Source organism: Oncorhynchus masou, chromosome 17 (assembly GCF_036934945.1).
Source record: "Oncorhynchus masou masou isolate Uvic2021 chromosome 17, UVic_Omas_1.1, whole genome shotgun sequence".
NCBI lineage: Eukaryota > Metazoa > Chordata > Actinopteri > Salmoniformes > Salmonidae > Oncorhynchus > Oncorhynchus masou.
Window position 1 is genome coordinate 8,826,966 of NC_088228.1, and position 18,718 is coordinate 8,845,683.

Genomic DNA, 18,718 nt, shown 5'->3' on the forward strand with positions numbered 1-18,718 from the left:
TAAACTCTGGGACTTAACCCCTCAGGGTTGAACTACATGGGAGGTAGAACTCTGTTCCACTGACATGATAAAAACTCCAGTCCAGTGAAGCGTTTGAGTTGTACTTGAGCGCCTACTGAGAAAGATGCACTGAGAAGGAATTACATATTCAACACAGTGTGGACGACGCACAGCAGTTTCTGTGTGAGTGGGTGTGTGCATATGCAAAAAGTGCCCGAGTTGTGTTGTTGGAGAGATAATAGTTGTTCGGCTATTTTGTTTTTCTATCGTTCAGTGTAAGTGTTGTTTTGTATCTATTGGAAGTGTGGACCAATAAACCCTATTGAACACATTTTCCAATCTGATGATATAAGAGAAATAACGAGGTCTAACGGTCTCGTCATTTCCAAACTGCATTTAAACGTTCCAATTATCTCAGTGACGTCTTCTGTTCATTTGCTGGTGACCTAAATAATCAAAAAAGAAAAACAAACCATTTTAAATGACGCTAAAGTCTCCACCATTTGGCAGTGAGAGTCAGAAATCTACTCTGTACTCTCTGGCCAGTACAGTCCTGTGACTGTCAAAAGCCCCACTCTATCACAACAGCCGCTCTATTCAGACCAATCATCCATGGATTTAAAGGGGGATTGACGGTGGCTGGAGTGGGGTACTTCCATCGTGTCTCTGGGTCTCTGGGTTTTGGGAGCGCTGAGCTAACCGTGCACAGAGTTAAACACAAATCAATGGCAACCCGCAGAGAGATTTTCTCTCGGCTGATTGGCACCAATGTGGTTCTCATTGTTGGTCGCTTCCATCATTTGAGCCTTCACAAAGAGAATAGTGCAGAAACCCGCACACACACACACACACACACACACACACACACACACACACACACACACACACACACACACACACACACACACACACACACACACACACACACACACACACACACACACACACACACATACACACACATCCCAGTAGACCGCTGTGGTGTGCTATTATTTTGGGTTCAAGGTCTTGTGAAAGGACAGACTTCCAGAGGGAAGGACTGATGTATTGGTGATGTTTTAAGTTTTCTAAAGCTGGAATCCTTCATGGTGAAACAGCCACGTCTGTTAGAAATATTACAACAACAAGTTAGTGCAAACAACAAACACAGTGTTTTCCCCTCTGACATCATCGCACGAAGAGTCCAATATGTACAGATTGTTGTTTTACCATGCTGCACGATAAAACAATAACCAATATGTACAGATTGTTTTACCATGCTGCACGACGCTCCTCAGCTCAGCTCTGCAACTAAAACAATAACCAATATGTACAGATTGTTGTTTTACCATGCTGCAGGACGCTCCTCAGCTCTGCAACTAAAACAATAACCAATATGTACAGATTGTTGTTTTACCATGCTGCAGGACGCTCCTCAGCTCTGCAACTAAAACAATAACCAATATGTACAGATTGTTGTTTTACCATGCTGCAGGACGCTCCTCAGCTCTGCAACTAAAACAATAACCAATATGTACAGATTGTTGTTTTACCATGCTGCACGATAAAACAAGAACCAATATGTACAGATTGTTGTTTTACCACGCTGCATGATAAAACAATAACTAATATGTACAGATTGTTGTTTTACCACGCTGCATAATAAAACAATAACCAATATGTACAGATTGTTGTTTTACCACGCTGCAGAATAAAACAATAACCAATATGTACAGATTGTTGTTTTACCACTCTGCAGGTTTAAAACAATAACAGCGGTGGGCCATTGGCGCTGTTTCCCCTTACTGCAGATTCCACCTTTAAAGATACATCTTTGTCACAGTAACTAACTACATCTGTTTACTCTTTTTGAATGTTATAAAATTAAATAAAGACAGACTGTATTTAATCAAAAAGGCCAGAGGAGGTGTGGTATATGGCTAATATACCAGGACTAAGGACTGTTCATATGCACAACGCAACGCTGAGTGCCTGGATACAGCCCTTAGCCGTGGTGTATTGGCCATATACCACAAACCCCTGAGGTGCCTTATTGCTGTTATAAACTGGTTACCAATGTAATTAGAGCATTAACAATACATATTTTGTCATACCCATGATATACGGTCTCATATACCATGGCTGTCAGCCAATCAGCATTCAGAGCTCAAACTACCTAGTTTAGTTTTTGGTCCATTAAAACAACATCAAATTGATCAGAAATACAGTGTAGACATTGTTAATGTTGTAAATGACTATTGTAGCTGGAAACGGCTGATTTTTAATGGAATATCTACATAGACGTACAGAGGCCCATTATCAGCAACCATCACTCCTGTGTTCCAATGGCACGTTGTGTTAGCTAATCCAAGTTTATCATTTTAAACAAGGCTAATTGATCATTTGAAAACCCTTTTGCAACTACTGTATGCTAGCACAGCTGAAAACTGTTGTTCTGATTAAAGAAGAAATAAAACTGGGCTTTAGACTAGTTGAGTATCTGGAGCATCAGCATTTGTGGGTTCGATTACAGGCTCAAAATGGCAAGAAACAAAGGACTTTCTTCTGAAACTTGTCAGTCTATTCTTGTTCTGAGAAATGAAGGACTTTTCCTAGTGACCCCAAACTTTTGAATGGTAGTGTATATATAAATGTATTGGGTAAAACACAGACGTTTCAGCATCACTGTGCCTTCCTCAATAAGTGTTTATGCCGAAACGTTGGTCCTTCTTCTTACACCACCTGGTATAGAGGTTCTGGATGGCAGGGAGCTCAGCCGCCGTGATGTTCGGGGCCGTACGTACTACCCTCTGTAGCGCCTTGCGGTCGGATGCCAAGCAGTTGACATTCCAAGCAGTGATGCAGCCAGTCAAGATGCTGTCAATGGTACAGCCATTCGTCATGTATCATAACAAACATTTTTCTCTCTCTTCCTCTCTCTCTCTCTGTCAGGGGTGAAGAGGTGGTGACCGAGGAGAAGCACCTGCATATAGGCTCCATGACCATGCCATCCCCCCTGCAGCTTGCTTGCGGGCCAGGCTTTGCCGTGCGCTCCCAGTCACTACACTCGGTGGGCGGGGGCAGTAACGGTGGTGGGGAGGAGGAGATGGGCAGCCCTACCTCCCGTAAGCAGCCCCCACCCAAACCCAGGAGGGACCCGGCTACCAAGCTGAGCATTTCCTCTGAGACAGAACACAGCCCCACCTTGGTCTGCAGGGGCTGCAGGTCAAATCCGGATGGTAAGTGTTGAACAACGTGACTAGATACGCAAACATGGCCTGTAACTCAAGTAGCTTGGGGAAGATAGGCCTACTAAACAGCTATGAGAAATGCTACTTAACGCACAACTACGCAAACAAACAAGACCATTATGCAACAACCAACAATCACAGGAAAATACTACACAACTACAACAAATAATGCTGTGTACCACACAGCTAAGAAAACAAACTACACAGAGAAATAATGCTGCGTACCACACAGCTAAGAAAACAAACAACACGACAACACACAACTACGTCAACATTTTATTCAACTACAGAAAAAAACTACCCAGTAAGCACCGGGTGGTGTACACTGAGTGAATAAACATCATGAACACCTGCTCTTTCCATGACATAGACAGACCACGTGAAAGCTATGATCCCTTACTGATGTTATTTGTTAAAACCACTTCAATCAGTATAGATGAAGAGTAGGATTGTGTATGTGTGACATTCAGAGGGTGAATGGGCAAGACAAAATATTTAAGTGCCTTTGAACAGGGTATGGTAGTAGGTGCCAGGCGCACCGGTTTGTGTCAAGAACTGCAACGCTGCTGAGTTATTCACACTCAACAGTTTACCGTGTATCAAGAACGGTCCACCACCCAAAGGACATGACTTAATTGTGGGAAGCATTGGAGTCAACATGGGCCAGCATCCCTGTGGAATGCTTTCGACACCTTGTAGAAGCCATGCAGTCTCTAATGGCTAAGCTGTAAACACATGAAACGTCAGCAGCAGTGAGATTGAATGAGCAGAGCAGCCAAAGTGCAGTGTACATCAGGTTGAGTGCAGTGTACATCAGGTTGAGTGCAGTGTACATGAGGTTGAGTGCAGTGTACATGAGGTTGAGTGCAGTGTACATCAGGTTGAGTCCAGTGTACATGAGGTTGAGTGCAGTGTACATGAGGTTGAGTGCAGTGTACATCAGGTTGAGTGCAGTGTACATGAGGTTGAGTGCAGTGTACATGAGGTTGAGTGCAGTGTACATGAGGTTGAGTGCAGTGTACATCAGGTTGAGTGCAGTGTACATCAGGTTGAGTGCAGTGTACATGAGGTTGAGTGCAGTGTACATCAGGTTGAGTGCAGTGTACATGAGGTTGAGTGCAGTGTACATCAGGTTGAGTCCAGTGTACATCAGGTTGAGTGCAGTGTACATGAGGTTGAGTGCAGTGTACATGAGGTTGAGTGTAGTGTACATCAGGTTGAGTGCAGTGTACATCAGGTTGAGTGCAGTGTACATCAGGTTGAGTGCAGTGTACATCAGGTTGAGTGCAGTGTACATGAGGTTGAGTGCAGTGTACATCAGGTTGAGTGCAGTGTACATCAGGTTGAGTGCAGTGTACATCAGGTTGAGTGCAGTGTACATGAGGTTGAGTGCAGTGTACATCAGGTTGAGTGCAGTGTACATCAGGTTGAGTGCAGTGTACATCAGGTTGAGTGCAGTGTACATGAGGTTGAGTGCAGTGTACATCAGGTTGAGTGCAGTGTACATGAGGTTAAGTCCAGCCATGTGGATGAACAAATCAAACATTGTCTTCTAGTGAGTGTGGCTCTGCTCAGGTCATTCAAACCCACTGCTCCTGATGGTCATGAATAATGTTTATGTAGGCCTACATTTAATTTCAGCCCAGGTGGCCAATGTTTGTTGCCATCATTGGAGGTTGGATGTGCGTACATACTTTTATTTCATCATAGGGAGTCCTTCAGGGCCATGGGGCTGCCTTCAGGACCATGGGGCTGCCTTCAGGGCCATGTGACTGCCTTTAGGGCCATGTGACTGCCTTTAGGGCCATGTGGCTGCCTTCAGGGCCATGGGGCGTCCTTTAGGGCCATGGGGCTGCTTTTAGGGCCATGGGGCGGCCTTCAGGGCCATGGGGCGGCCTTCAGGGCCATGGGGCTGCTTTTAGGGCCATGGGGCGGCCTTCAGGGCCATGGGGCGGCCTTCAGGGCCATGGGCATGCCTTCAGGGCCATGGGGCTGCCTTCAGGGCCATGGGGCGGCCTTTAGGGCCATGGGGCTGCCTTTAGGGCCATGGGGCGGCCTTTAGGGCCATGAGGCGGCCTTTAGGGCCATGGGGCTGCCTTTAGGGCCATGGGGCGGCCTTTAGGGCCATGGGGCGGCCTTTAGGGCCGTGGGGCTGCCTTAAGGGCCATGGGGCTGCCCTTAATGGGGTGTCCTTTAGGGCCATGGGGCGTCCTTTAGGGCCATGGGGCGTCCTTTAGGGCCACGGGGTGGCCTTTAGGGCCATGGGGCGTCCTTTAGGGCCATGGGGCTGCCTTCAGGACCATGGGGCTGCCTTCAGGGCCATGTGACTGCTTTAGGGCCATGTGGCTGCCTTTAGGGCCATGGGGCTGCCTTTAGGGCCGTGGGGCTGCCTTTAGGGCCGTGGGGCTGCCTTCAGGGCCATGTGACTGCTTTAGGGCCATGTGACTGCCTTTAAGGCCATGTGGCTGCCTTTAGGGCCATGGGGCTGCCTTTAGGGCCGTGGGGCTGCCTTTAGGGCCGTGGGGCTGCCTTTAGGGCCATGGGGCTGCCTTTAGGGCCATGGGGCTGCCTTTAGGGCCATGGGGCTGCCTTAAGGTCCATGGGGCGACCTTTAATGGGGCTGCCTTTCGGGCCATGGGGCTGCCTTAAGGGCCATGGGGCTGCCTTTAGGGCCATGGGGCTGCCTTTCGGGCCATGGGGCTGCCTTTCGGGCCATGGGGCTGCCTTTAGGGCCTTGGGGCTGCCTTTAGGGCCATAAGGCTGCCTTTAGGGCCATGGGGCTGCCTTTCTGGCCATGGGGCTGCCTTTAGGGCCATGTGGCTGCCTTTAGGGCCATGGGGCTGCCTTTCGGGCCATGGGGCTGCCTTTAATGGGGCATGGGGCTGCCAGTAGCAGTGCGTAGGTAAAATCACTGGGGAAGCCAGTGAGTTGTGATAATTGCGTTGTTTACTCTATAACCTGTTAGTTCATATGCCTTGACACTGTGATATATACGGTGCCTTCGGAAAGTATTCAGACCCCTTGAATTTTTCCACATTTTGTTAGGCTACAGCCTTACTCAAAAATGTATTCAATTGTTTATTTCCCTTATCAATCTACACACAACACCCCATAATGACAAAGCAAAAACATTTGCAAATGTAAAAAAATAAGACAATAATGAAATAGCACATTTACATAAGTATTCAGACCCTTTACTCTGTACTTTGTTGAAGCACCTTTGGCAGCAATTACAGCCTTGAGGCTTCTTGGGTATGACATTACAAGCTTGGCACACCTGTATTTGGGGAGTTTCTCCCATTCCTCTCTGCAGATCCTTTCAAACTCTGTCAGGTTGGATGGGGTGTGTTGCTGCACAGCTATTTGCATGTCTCTCCAGAGCTGTTCGATCGGGTTCAAGTCAAGGTTCTGGCTGGGCCACTCAAGGACATTCAGAGACTTGTCCCAAAGTCATGTCTTGGCTGTGCGCTTAGGGTCCATTGTCCTTTTCGAAGGTGAACTTTCGCCCCAGTCTGAGGTCCTAAGCGCTCTGGAGCAGGTTTTCATCAAGGATCTCTCTGTACTTTCCTCCGTTCATCTTTGCCACTGAAAAACACCCCCACAGCATCATGCTGCCGCCACCATTTTAAATGTATTTAAATGTATTTAACCTTTATTTAACTAGGCAAGTCAGTTAAGAATAAATTCTCATTTACAACGACGGCATAGGAACAGTGGGCTAACAGCCTTGTTCAGGGGCAGAACGACAGATTTTGACCACGTCAGCTTGGGGATTTCGGTTACTGGCCCAACACTCTAACTACTAGGCTACCATGCTTCACCATAGGGATAGTGCCAGGTTTCCTCCAGACGCGACGCATTCAGGCCAAAGAGTTCAATCTTGGTTTCATCAGACCAGATAATCTAGTGTCGCATGGTCTGAGAGTCTTTAGGTGCCTTTTGACAACTCCAAGCGGGCTGTCCTGTGCCTTTCACTGAGGAGTGGCTTTCGTCTGGCCACTCTACCATAAAGGCCTGATTGGTGGAGTGCTGTAGAGATGGTTGTCCTTCTGGAAGGTTCTCCCATCTCCACAGAGGAACTCTAGAGCTCTGTCAGTGACGATTGTGTTTTTGGTCATCTCCCTGACCAAGGCCCTTCTCCCCCGATTGCTCTGTTTGGCTTGGTGGTTCCAAACTTCTTCCATTTAAGAATGATGGAGGCCACTGTGTTCTTGGGGGCCTTCAATGCTGCAGAAATGTTTTGGTACCCTTCCCCAGATCTGTGCCTCGACACAATCCTGTCTCGGAGCTCTATGAACAATTCCTTCGACCTCATGGCTTGGTTTTGGCTCTGACATGCACTGTCAATGTGGGACCTTATATACACATGTGTGTGTCTTTCTAAATCATGTCCAATCGATTGACTTTACCACAGGTGGACTTCAATCAAGTTGTACAAACATCTCAAGGATGATCAATGGAAACAGGATACACCTGAACTCAACTTCGAGTCTCATAGCAAAGGGTCTGAATACTTATGTAAATAAGGCATTTCTGTTTTTTTAATTTTAAACATTTGCCCAAATTTCGAACAAACTTTTTTCGCTTTGTCATTATGAGGTATTGTGATGTCATTATGGAGTATTGTGATGTCATTATGGAGTATTGTGTGTTGATTGCTCAGGCTTTGTATTTATTTAATCAATTTTAGAATGAAGGCTGTAACTTAACAAAATGTGGAAAAGTCAAGGGGTCTGAATACTTTCCGAAGGCCCTGTATGCCTGAGGCCGAGACAATAAGAAGACACAGTGGCAGAATAAATTCAACCACACCTTGGTTTCATCACAAAACCAGAGAGCAACATCTGTCTGGTGAAGTCCACAAAGCATATTGCATGTAACAAACAGTTTCATGACCTACAGCATGGTCTAACAAGTTAATGTTTTGGACCACTAAACAACTATTGATTTACAACCACGTAGAGTCGCAAAGAAAACAGGACCTGCCTCCCCTATTCCAGCACTATTTCAACTTCAACATTTCAACATGATCAAAACACCTCTGCTTAGCCTAATACAGTGACAAGTAAAATATACCAAAAACGATTTAATCCAATCAATGTAATCTATATATGATGTGGCTTTCCATGGTTCTGATTTGTGTGTGTGTGTGTGTGCGCAAGTAGAAAAATATGTTAACTCACCCTACATGTAGAGAAATGCCAATGCCATCCTCCTCTCTTTCATGTTGGTGAAACGGTCTATCACTCTGTCATACTGTACACGCTTTTAGTTTTTGTTGTCCTAGGCTACCTGGCTAAAATGCTTGCTCGCTAGCCTAACTTCCTTCCATGGGCAATGTTAGCGATTAGCCAGCTAGTTAACAGTAGCCTACTACATCTAGCTACATGTTGAACTTCTATCCTCTCAGTCCAGGGGCACAATTTATGAATTTATGGTTGGATCAGAATTATCGTTATAGTCATTGGCCAGTACGGTGAATTAAGTAAAACCACAAGGCCAAATCCCTATCTCTATCCATGGCTAATTTAGGAAAGGGAACATTTTTGCTAGCCAGACACCGGAGGACAACAACCCAATAATATGCAACAATTCAAGTTGTTTCTGTCATTCACGTATTTCTATCGATGTGATGTAATAGGAGTGAAGCCAAATCCAAACTGGCTTCCCTTGACACTTTTTTTTAATGGTGCGCCAGGAACAATCACTCAGTTTAGCTCAACGATGATTGGCTATTAATTTGTTTATTTTAAATATCAAAGGAGGCCAAATGCTCTCTGGCTTCCCTTGCATTCAATGCTACAGGCGGCAACAATGTCATACTCTTTATGACCAGACAGCATGGCCTACACATACAGAGACAGAGGGGCGCTGTTTTTCTCTCTCTAATGCTTTCTCCAGTGAGATACATTCATCCTCTTGCGAATTGAAGGAAAATTATGAAACACATGAATACACGCCTGGGGGCTGCCTTTAAACATGGGACTGCCGGGTAGCAAGATTTGATTTGGGCCTTCTCCTCTCCACATTGACATGTCGCAGTTCTAGTATCTGCGTTCTACAGTATCTGCATTCTGCGTTCTACAGTATCTGCATTCTACAGAATCTGTCTTCTGCGTTCTACAGTATATGCGTTCTACAGAATCTGCGTTCTGCATTCTACAGCATCTGCGTTCTACAGTATCTGCGTTCTATAGAATCTGCGTTCTGCATTCTACAGCATCTGCGTTCTACTGTATCTGCGTTCTACAGTATCTGCATTCTACAGTATCTGCATTCTACAGTATCTGCATTCTACATACAATATCTGCATTCTACAGTATCTGCATTCTACAGTATCTGCGTTCTGCAGTATCTGCGTTCTACAGTATCTGCTCATCTGTTTTCTTCGTAAAGCTTTTTAATAGCCCGCAAAGACCTTGTTTACATATGGCAAAGGCATTTGCGGTCACATCTGAAGAGATCAGGGTCGGTTTCCTTATAGCTTAGGCTTATGTGTGTTTTAACATGATGCATCTTTTCTACAAACGGACATAGATGTAAAATAAGTTTCCCAAAAACACCGCGCAGAGTGAACGGTTGCTAAGTGCGTTGTTGGAGCAATGTGTCGACACTGATAGGATCGAAAGAAAGGAAGCGCTGCACTCGGATCAGTTTTCTCCATTTCAAATCTTTCCTTAAACGTTATAATTATGTCACAATACTGACAACAGATCAGCCCCTAGAGAGATATTCTCACATATACGGCTGCAAATATTGATAAATATTCTAATGCTTACCCAATAAAAACTGTACTAATACACCAATGTGGCACCTCATTGGACACGCTGTCACACATCATGAAATATGTTGAGACAAATTACAGACAGTGGCCTACAAGTAAGCTAAATAAACCTCAATTGATTGAACATGAAATGTATTTCAATAGGATTGAAATAGGCCTATAGCTTACTGTTTATATTTGAATGCAGAGTCATCTCATCTTTTTAATACGTCCCTTGTTAGTATTTAAATTGCAAAGACATTCGCAACTTTGTATTTGACTGTCAACTTTGTTCTGATGTTATCGCAGTCACATCGACATGTTTAGCGGAGATCTCCTGTGTTTGAAGTGGACAAAAAAAGCATCTAACGATGCATTTAGCTGTTCTACTGGTCTGAGCCAACCGTTTAGATTAGGAGCGTTTTCATGTGCAACTTTAATAGCGATGGTATTTGGGAAAAATGCTCTGAGATTTAACGATGCTCCAACGACGGTTCTTACGATGAACTTAAGCCTTAAAATGCTCTTGGGGAAACTGGGCCTTGATCTTCATCTCCTGGTGTGAGCTGTTTAGTTGAGCCTTTATCCTCATCACGTAGATGAAAGTAATGTTCTCTGAAAAGTGTAAGAGGACACTGCCAACTGTTACATGTTCAGAAACCACCTGCTGATCAAGGAAACAACAAGTGCTGCAAAATGATCAAGAAATTAACAGGCTATTGAAGTAATATAATATAGTTTTAAGGGGCTGTGAGAGACTTAAGGTTGAATATACAGTCACATTTGATGGCGTTGCAGTTTGACGCGTGTGCCATTGTGACGGTTGGTTAGGGAGTTGCCCTGATTGCCTCAGATTGGAGGGGATCCCCGTGTGCACACAGTTCTTCCCCTGCGCCACAGCAACCATCCCACAGAAACAAGACACCCCACCCCCGTAGCCCGACCAATCAGAACAACAGCAGGCAGCATGTGCCAATGAGGCGGCGGCAACGGGTGGAGCTCTAAGCCGTCCAGGCCAATCGCCGTCTGAGTGTGGGGCTGTCCCTCACCGAGGGGAGGGTTGTTACGTGAGCCAGATCGGGTTCTGAGCAGAGCAGGGGGAGGGATCAGTCAGAGGCAGAATTCATTCAGGAGTAGCGACTGACCTAGATTCCATTTGCCCCAGGATGGAGTGAGGATGTGGGTAAACACATCCACTACGGGGGAGGGGGAGAGGGAGCCGGAGAAGGGAGGCGGGGGAAGGATGAATTCATCATCAGTGCATGAAACAGATCTCAAGATCCACCATGCAACCCAGTTAGCATAATGATAGTAATAATAACAAGCCATCCGAGTACAGAGACACAAATTACACTGAGACATCTGTACACACATTGGACCACAGCTTGCTGAGCTCAATTCTCCTATTGTCACCTCAGGTTGAGATGCATGAAATTGTGCTGTGATATAAAGCCCTGTTGCATTGACAAACAGTGAGTGTGCAGCCTGTGTTTTGGTCTTGTTTGCCTGTATGTGTGTGTAGTGGAATGTAGTGGTTGGATTAAGGTTGAGGGTGTATTTGAAATATATGAAAGGGATAAAGTGTGTGTGTGTGTCATAGAGAGGAGCCCCTGGGACTGTTTCTGTATGTAGTCATGTATCAAATATATCTGACTCAATGAATGTCGTTCAGCTACTATGACCTAATGCCATGTAACATGTAGTAATACAACAATGAGGTTTATGCTGATTGGCTGAACGGTTTTGTTTTCTGTTCCTTCAGCGCCACAAGGCTGCGGAGAAGACTGCAAGAGGGTCCCTCCGCCCAAACCCAGGAGGAACGCCAAAACCCAGCTGAGCACCTCCTTCGATGATTCCTGCATCAGGAAGCACATTGGCTCCAAGAGTCACTCCCCGTCTGCCGAGTGCGAGCGCAACCCCTCTCCGCCGAGCGACGAGAGTCCCAGCCACCACTCCGACTCGGATGAGCCTGTCTACATCGAGATGGGCGCCAGTGTTGAGGGCGGCGGGCACACAGTGGCGCCCAAGAGTGAGGACGAGGAGCCGGGAGAGTCTGTGTACGAGGAGATGAAGTACCCTCTCCTGGATGATATGGACTACTGCTGGGACCCCCCGGGGTGCCGCTCCGCCTGCCCCACCCCGGCGCTCCTGGACCCAGAGCCTCACAACCGCTGCTCCACCCCGGCGCTCCTGGACCCAGAGCCTCACAGCCGCTGCTCCACACCGCGTAACATCCCCCTATGTGACATCCCTGCGCCGTTTCCCAACTTGCTCACCCACCGGCCGCCCCTCCTGGTGTTCCCCCCTGCGCCGGCCCAGTGCTCGCCAAACTCGGACGAGTCCCCGCTCACCCCTCTGGATCCACTGACGAAGCTGCTGATGGACAACCCCTGCGCCTACAACAAGTCGCCCACCTCCTCTTCTGAGCCCCCCTTGGCGCACCTCTGCAGGGAGCTGACAGCCACGCCCACCATGACAGTGTCGGGTCGCTCGTCGGCTCCGCCCCTGCCCTGCACCCTCTACAAGTCCTCAGCCTCCTCAGCCCACGGTTATCAGCGCAGCCACTCAGCCTGCCCCTCCCCCGTCAGCATGGGCCGCTGCCTCACGCCGCTTAGCCTGATGCGCACACCGCCCTTCGACGCCCCCATGCCCCTCCCGGGCAGGCTGCCGTGCAGCGCCTCCACCGCGCCCCATGGAAAGGGCTCACCCCCACAGGACTGCATAGCTGGGGGCAGGTTGCATGGGTCGATGCAGAACGTATCCACGGGACGCTCACGCACACCGACCAGCCCCCTGGACGAGCTGACCAACCTGTTCACCGCCGGCCGGAACATGATGAAGAAGAACACCGGCGGGAGAAAGTCCAAGGAGCCCGGGGAGAGTGAGTGTCAATCAATCATTCAGTCAATCAATCAGTCAATACATCACACCATCATCTATTTGTCACTATAGTTACAGAATCAGTCAATACATCACACCATCATCTATTTGTCACTATAGTTACAGAATCAGTCAATACATCACACCATCATCTATTTGTTACTATAGTTACAGAATCAGTCAATACATCACACCATCATCTATTTGTCACTATAGTTACAGAATCAATCAATACATCACACCATCATCTATTTGTTACTATAGTTACAGAATCAGTCAATAGCTACATAGAGGTGGAGCAACAAAACAGTTACTCCATGTGTATCCAGTCTGAGCCAATATGACTGCCGAGCCATAAACCCACACAGTGTAACATTGACACATTGACTCACAAAAAAACAGCAATGTTTATTTTAATTTTAATGAAATTAGTTGTTAGTGGTCTCATCCACGTCGTATCAACGTAACTCCCTTTTCATCTGGTAAAACAACTTCCAATCCCGCTAAAGTAGGAGATGCTGCTGATAGCAGGATTGCAGGCTATGCCATGGGTGTTTTGTGGCTATTTGCAAGCATTTCCTCCATGAGCCTGTTTAATCTAGGCCCACCACATGTAGATTGATACAGATCATGTGATTTAATCTGGCAGGATTAGAGAGTAGAGCGGCCGGCATTAGGACCTCACAAACCCCGCAGTGGCATTAAGCCACCACACAGCGTTACTGATAAATATGTAAACATCATGTTTAAACACACGAAGCCAATGTGTCCAGTCCGGGACCCAGACAAAATCACATTCATGGTGAATTCAGATAGGTTCCCAACACCAGAGATGAACACATTTCTATATAACTTCAGAAACGTCTTTTTGTTACCCCGGGTTTTACGTCGACCATCCTATGAGCTGTATTTTCAATCATGAATTCATATTAATATTTAATTTGTATGCATAATTCTGACATTACTTTTCTCCCCGAATGAACGATCTCTATTGAGACATGGCCCTGAATCTTTAATGGGCCTCTAATGCAAAGGAATAAAACGTGAATTTGTGTATTTACACGTTTGTGTTCCTTGATAACGGGCACAGTGAAGTGTGCGGGTGGGTTTTCATCAGATTGGCAGAAAAGAGCAGCCGATGATTTGGAGAGAGATCTAACATACTATAGCAACTTCATTGGGGGAATTCCCACCAGTTGTGTGCATTTGAATCAATTTAGTTCAAAACGAACTGAGCATGTGTCAATCAATCTGTACTTAACTCAGAGCTTCACATAGCTTCATAGCAACCATCAACTCCAAACCAGTCATAGCAACAGAAGAAGGAGCCTCTGTTATTTCCCTCCCTGTGAGGAAGTGGGCCAATCGCAGTGCAGGTCACACCCAGCTTCCAACTGATCTTGTGCAGGCAGTGGGCTCCTGAGAGACAGCCAAGACTTTTACACCTGATCAAAGAGTTATATTCCTCTGTTGGCCCAATCAGCTAGTAGGGATTTAACCAATCAGGGAAACATCTTCACAGTCACCAATCAGGAGAGAGAAAGAACAGTCGCTGACCTCCATGACAGTTGCTGACTTCCTGGAATTATACCACAATCTTCTCTGACTGTTGGACATCTTAGTGGTTGTGGCAAATGTTTGCATCTGGCATTTTATGCAATTTCTGTGTATTTCTTTGGCTTGTGGACAAATGTGTGCCTATGTAGTAATGTCTTATTAATGCATGGTTCTGATGTGTCCTTTAGCCCCTTATGGCTCATAAACCATGTTCACTCACACTATGTAGCGACGGGGGCAATGCTGTGACGACTACAGTTTTTTTTTCTTATTATTTATTTCTATTGTTGCACCTGCGTCCAGCCAGCCTATTGGGGCTTACGGCAGGTCCGCTGAGCAACGTTCTATGATTGATCACGTACAGGCGTCCTCTTGCTTGGGGAGGATAGACGATAGAAGCTACACTAGCTAGCATGACCCACTTTTCCTCTGGTTCGTCACCTCTATGAGACGTAACAACAAGCACGCACTGGTGACACGCAAGCCTTGTGATATGTGACTTCTGGGAAAGCAGTAATGCACCATAGCGCTCTGCTGGGAATCAACTATGCATGTTCATTTTTTATTTTATTTTTTGTTGCAGAGATTGACCAATGTCTTTTATGGAAGGCAGATGTTAGTCTCTTTGTGGGCTGTTGCCTTTTGGTTGTCAAACCGTCGAGGAACGCTCTCTGACTAACTTCCTTTACAAATCTGGACAGAAGAACAGTGTTACCCATAGCAATGTTGTGAATGAGGGATCTAAACGAGAGAGAACATTACAATCATCACAGCAAGCGGTACCATAGCGCCGCCAAGTCTAGGTCCAAAAGGCTTCTAAACAGCTTCTACCCCAAAGCCATAAGACTCATGAACACCTAATCAAACCTGTTGGGTTTGGAGCTGGAGATGATGAGCTGAAGATGATGAATATGAAGTTTAAACATTTTGAAATGTCCCTTTTTAAAGTACTTTCAGCCAGCAAATGCTATTGGTGTGTCTGAGCCCTAACACAGAGAGAAGAAATTGAAATAAGAAAGTATTCAAAGTGGTTACTGGGCCTTCACCTACCCATTGATAATAGCGTCTATGCAATTCACAGCCTGGATGTCTCCATGGCAACTGGAACAAACAGCATTATATCCCAGCATACCCATAGTTCATAGCTCCCACAGTGCATGGGTGACACCAAGTGGCTGTATAGCGGTAGTGCAGTATGAATACATAGATATTACAGATGTACTTATATTTTTCATCTTCTTTATGGTATATAGGCTATGTTTACTAGTTATTTTTGTGTGGACATAACTTGGTATTTTACGGTACATTGACTGTTTGTCCTCTGTTACAGCCGAATCCAAGAGTAAGTCTCACAGTGTGTCAAAACGTGATGGCAAGGAGCGGCACAGTCACAAGGAGTCCAAACGGGAGAGTAAGGATCGTAGCAAAGAGTATTCTTCTCACCTACGCAACACCAAGGACAGGAGCTGTAGCAGCGTGGAGCCGCTGCCCAGGCGATATAGCAAAGACCGGGTTTGTAACAGTGTGGAGCCCTTGCCTATGAAAATGGACAGTAAAGGCAGAGGTTGTAAAAGTGTGGATCTCCCACCTGTCAGACGGGACAGTAAAGACAGAAGTGTCCACGGCATGGAGCCGTTACTACAACTGGACAGGAAAGACTCTCCCCGGAATGGTGTGGATTCCAGACACGACAGCAAAGACTCTCCCCGGAAAGGTGTGGAGTCCAGACACGATAGCAAAGACTCTCCCCGGAATGGTGTGGATTCCAGACACGACAGCAAAGACTCTCCCCGGAATGGTGTGGATTCCAGACACGACAGCAAAGACTCTCCCCGGAATGGTGTGGATTCCAGACACGACAGCAAAGACTCTCCCCGGAATGGTGTGGATTCCAGACACGACAGCAAAGACTCTCCCCGGAATGGTGTGGATTCCAGACACGACAGCAAAGACTCTCCCGGAATGGTGTGGATTCCAGACACGACAGCAAAGACTCTCCCCGGAATGGTGTGGAGTCCAGACCGGACAGCAAAGACTCTCCCCGGAATGGTGTGGATTCCAGACACGACAGCAAAGACTCTCCCCGGAATGGTGTGGAGTCCAGACACGACAGCAAAGACTCTCCCCGGAATGGTGTGGAGTCCAGACCGGACAGCATAGACTCTCCCCGGAATGGTGTGGAGTCCAGACACGACAGCAAAGACTCTCCCCGGAGTGGTGTGGAGTCCAGACACGACAGCAAAGACTCTCCCCGGAATGGTGTGGAGTCCAGACACGACAACAAACACTCTCCCCGGAGTGGTGTAGAGTCCAGACCAGACAGCAAAGAAAGGCTCAGCCACCAGAACCCACCGGAACTTCTACCCAGGCAAGATAGCAAAGACCAAAACAGGAACGGAATTTATTCGAGACACGACAGCAAAGAACGAATGGAGCAGCCACCAGAGCTCCTACCCAGACAAAAAAGGAAAGATTCACCCAGAAATGGCATTGAGTGCAGACGTAATAGCAAAGACAGAGACAGGGAAAGCTACAGCCTAGAGTCTAGACATGAGGGCAAAGAACAAAGTTACAATGGAATGGAGCCCTTCCCCTTTACCCGACAGGAAATCAAAGAGTCAGACAGAAACGGCCTTGAAGTCAGGCGTGACAGCAAGGACAGAAGCTGCAATGGCTCAGAGCTGCCCCCCCGGCGCGATAGCTACGGCAAGAGTGCCAATAGGGTAGATCTTAGGTGCGTCAATAAAGACCGGGTTGGTCATAGTTCAGAGGTCTTGCCCAGGCGTGATGTCAGAGATAGGGGGACCTATAGCGTTGAGCAATCAAAAGCACAAGCGAGGAACGGTGTATCAGGGCAACAACAATCATCGACTGCCACACCAACTCGGCATGGGAGACCTGCTGGCAGTCCGCCAATGGTGTTTGGAAGTGGCAACACAGGTGAGGAAAGCCCAAATGATGCATCAACACAACCCGACACCATGAAGTGACTGTGGTAAATTATTTACAGACACTAAACATGTCCTCATCATGCACAATAATCTGCAACGTTTAGAAAGATGCTATACTGTTGATTGCAATAACATGCCATTTACTGAGAGTTAGTAGTCTATCCATAATAAAAACATTTAAAAAGTGAGCATTCTCTGACTGGGTTGGGTAACTAACATGTATATAACCAAGGTAGTAAGGGTCACAATGGGTAACAACTGGTTGAATCAACATTGTTTCCATGTAATTCCCTCACACACAATAAATCTATATGATGACGTTGAATCAACTTGGAAAGCTGATTGGATTTGCAAAAAGTTATAAATTTAAGGGAATTTTGTATTTTTTTTTACCCAACTTTGAACCTTAATCCAATGTTGATTTCCCATTAAATTAATGTTAGTTGACATCTGAATTAAATGTAAATCAGAAATGTGCCCAGTGGGTTATTATTGATATTTGAAGTTATTGGCATAAAATAAACCTGCTGAAGTAAACTATATATTTAAAGCATTTATTTAAGCCTACTAGCTGAAAAAAACAATCCAAACATCAGTTTTGCAAGTGTTTGTTAGTTTGGGCAGGCCGGTTAGCAGAATCTCATTGCTTTGATGTAATATAGGTTTTCAGTAATAGGTCATTGAAATTGGTAGCTAAATTAAGATAACTATTCAGCGACCCACTGTCGAAATTAGTTTAAGCAAAGTTGTGAGGACTATGTGTAGCCTTCTGAATGAGCTTGTTAGCTAGCTAGCTAGACATTGATAATAGGATATTTCTAGAATCAGACTGTGCATACCCTTCACCAGGTGCATGTGCTTTTAGAAACATCGTACAGCCCGAAAAAGCTAGTAGCTTAGGCTACACAACATTAAAGTAAATTCAATTATCAAGCATTATCTTTTAGACAAGACAGAAAAACATGGTGAGAGTACAATATTTATTCTGGTCTGAAAAGATGGCAATGGGTATCAATGCATGTGGTGGGTTTGAGATTGTGTTTAGGCTTACAACTGTGTGTTGTTTCACCATAACGTTTTGTTTTGTTGTATGTAAACCGTTAAAGAGTGAGCTCAATGAATGAATTGAAATGCATTTGTCCCTCTTTGTAGAGCTGAAACCAGCACTTACGAAGTATGGCCACTCCTCCTCTGCCCCAGTTACACCCTCTCCCTTAGGGACCCCACAGAGGCAAGCATCAGAGGCACAGGTAAGTCAATGACCTGGATAAATATAGATTTGTTTTCTTTCATTGTTGAGATGTGTTTGATTTACTTTCCCTGGTTTCCCGCTCTTC

General features: G+C 46.1%; 1 pseudogene; it reads left to right on the plus strand.

The window, feature by feature from the left end:
- LOC135558395 (serine/arginine repetitive matrix protein 2-like) overlaps positions 1-18,718 on the plus strand; it is a 33,524-nt pseudogene that overhangs the window by 12,742 nt on the left and 2,064 nt on the right.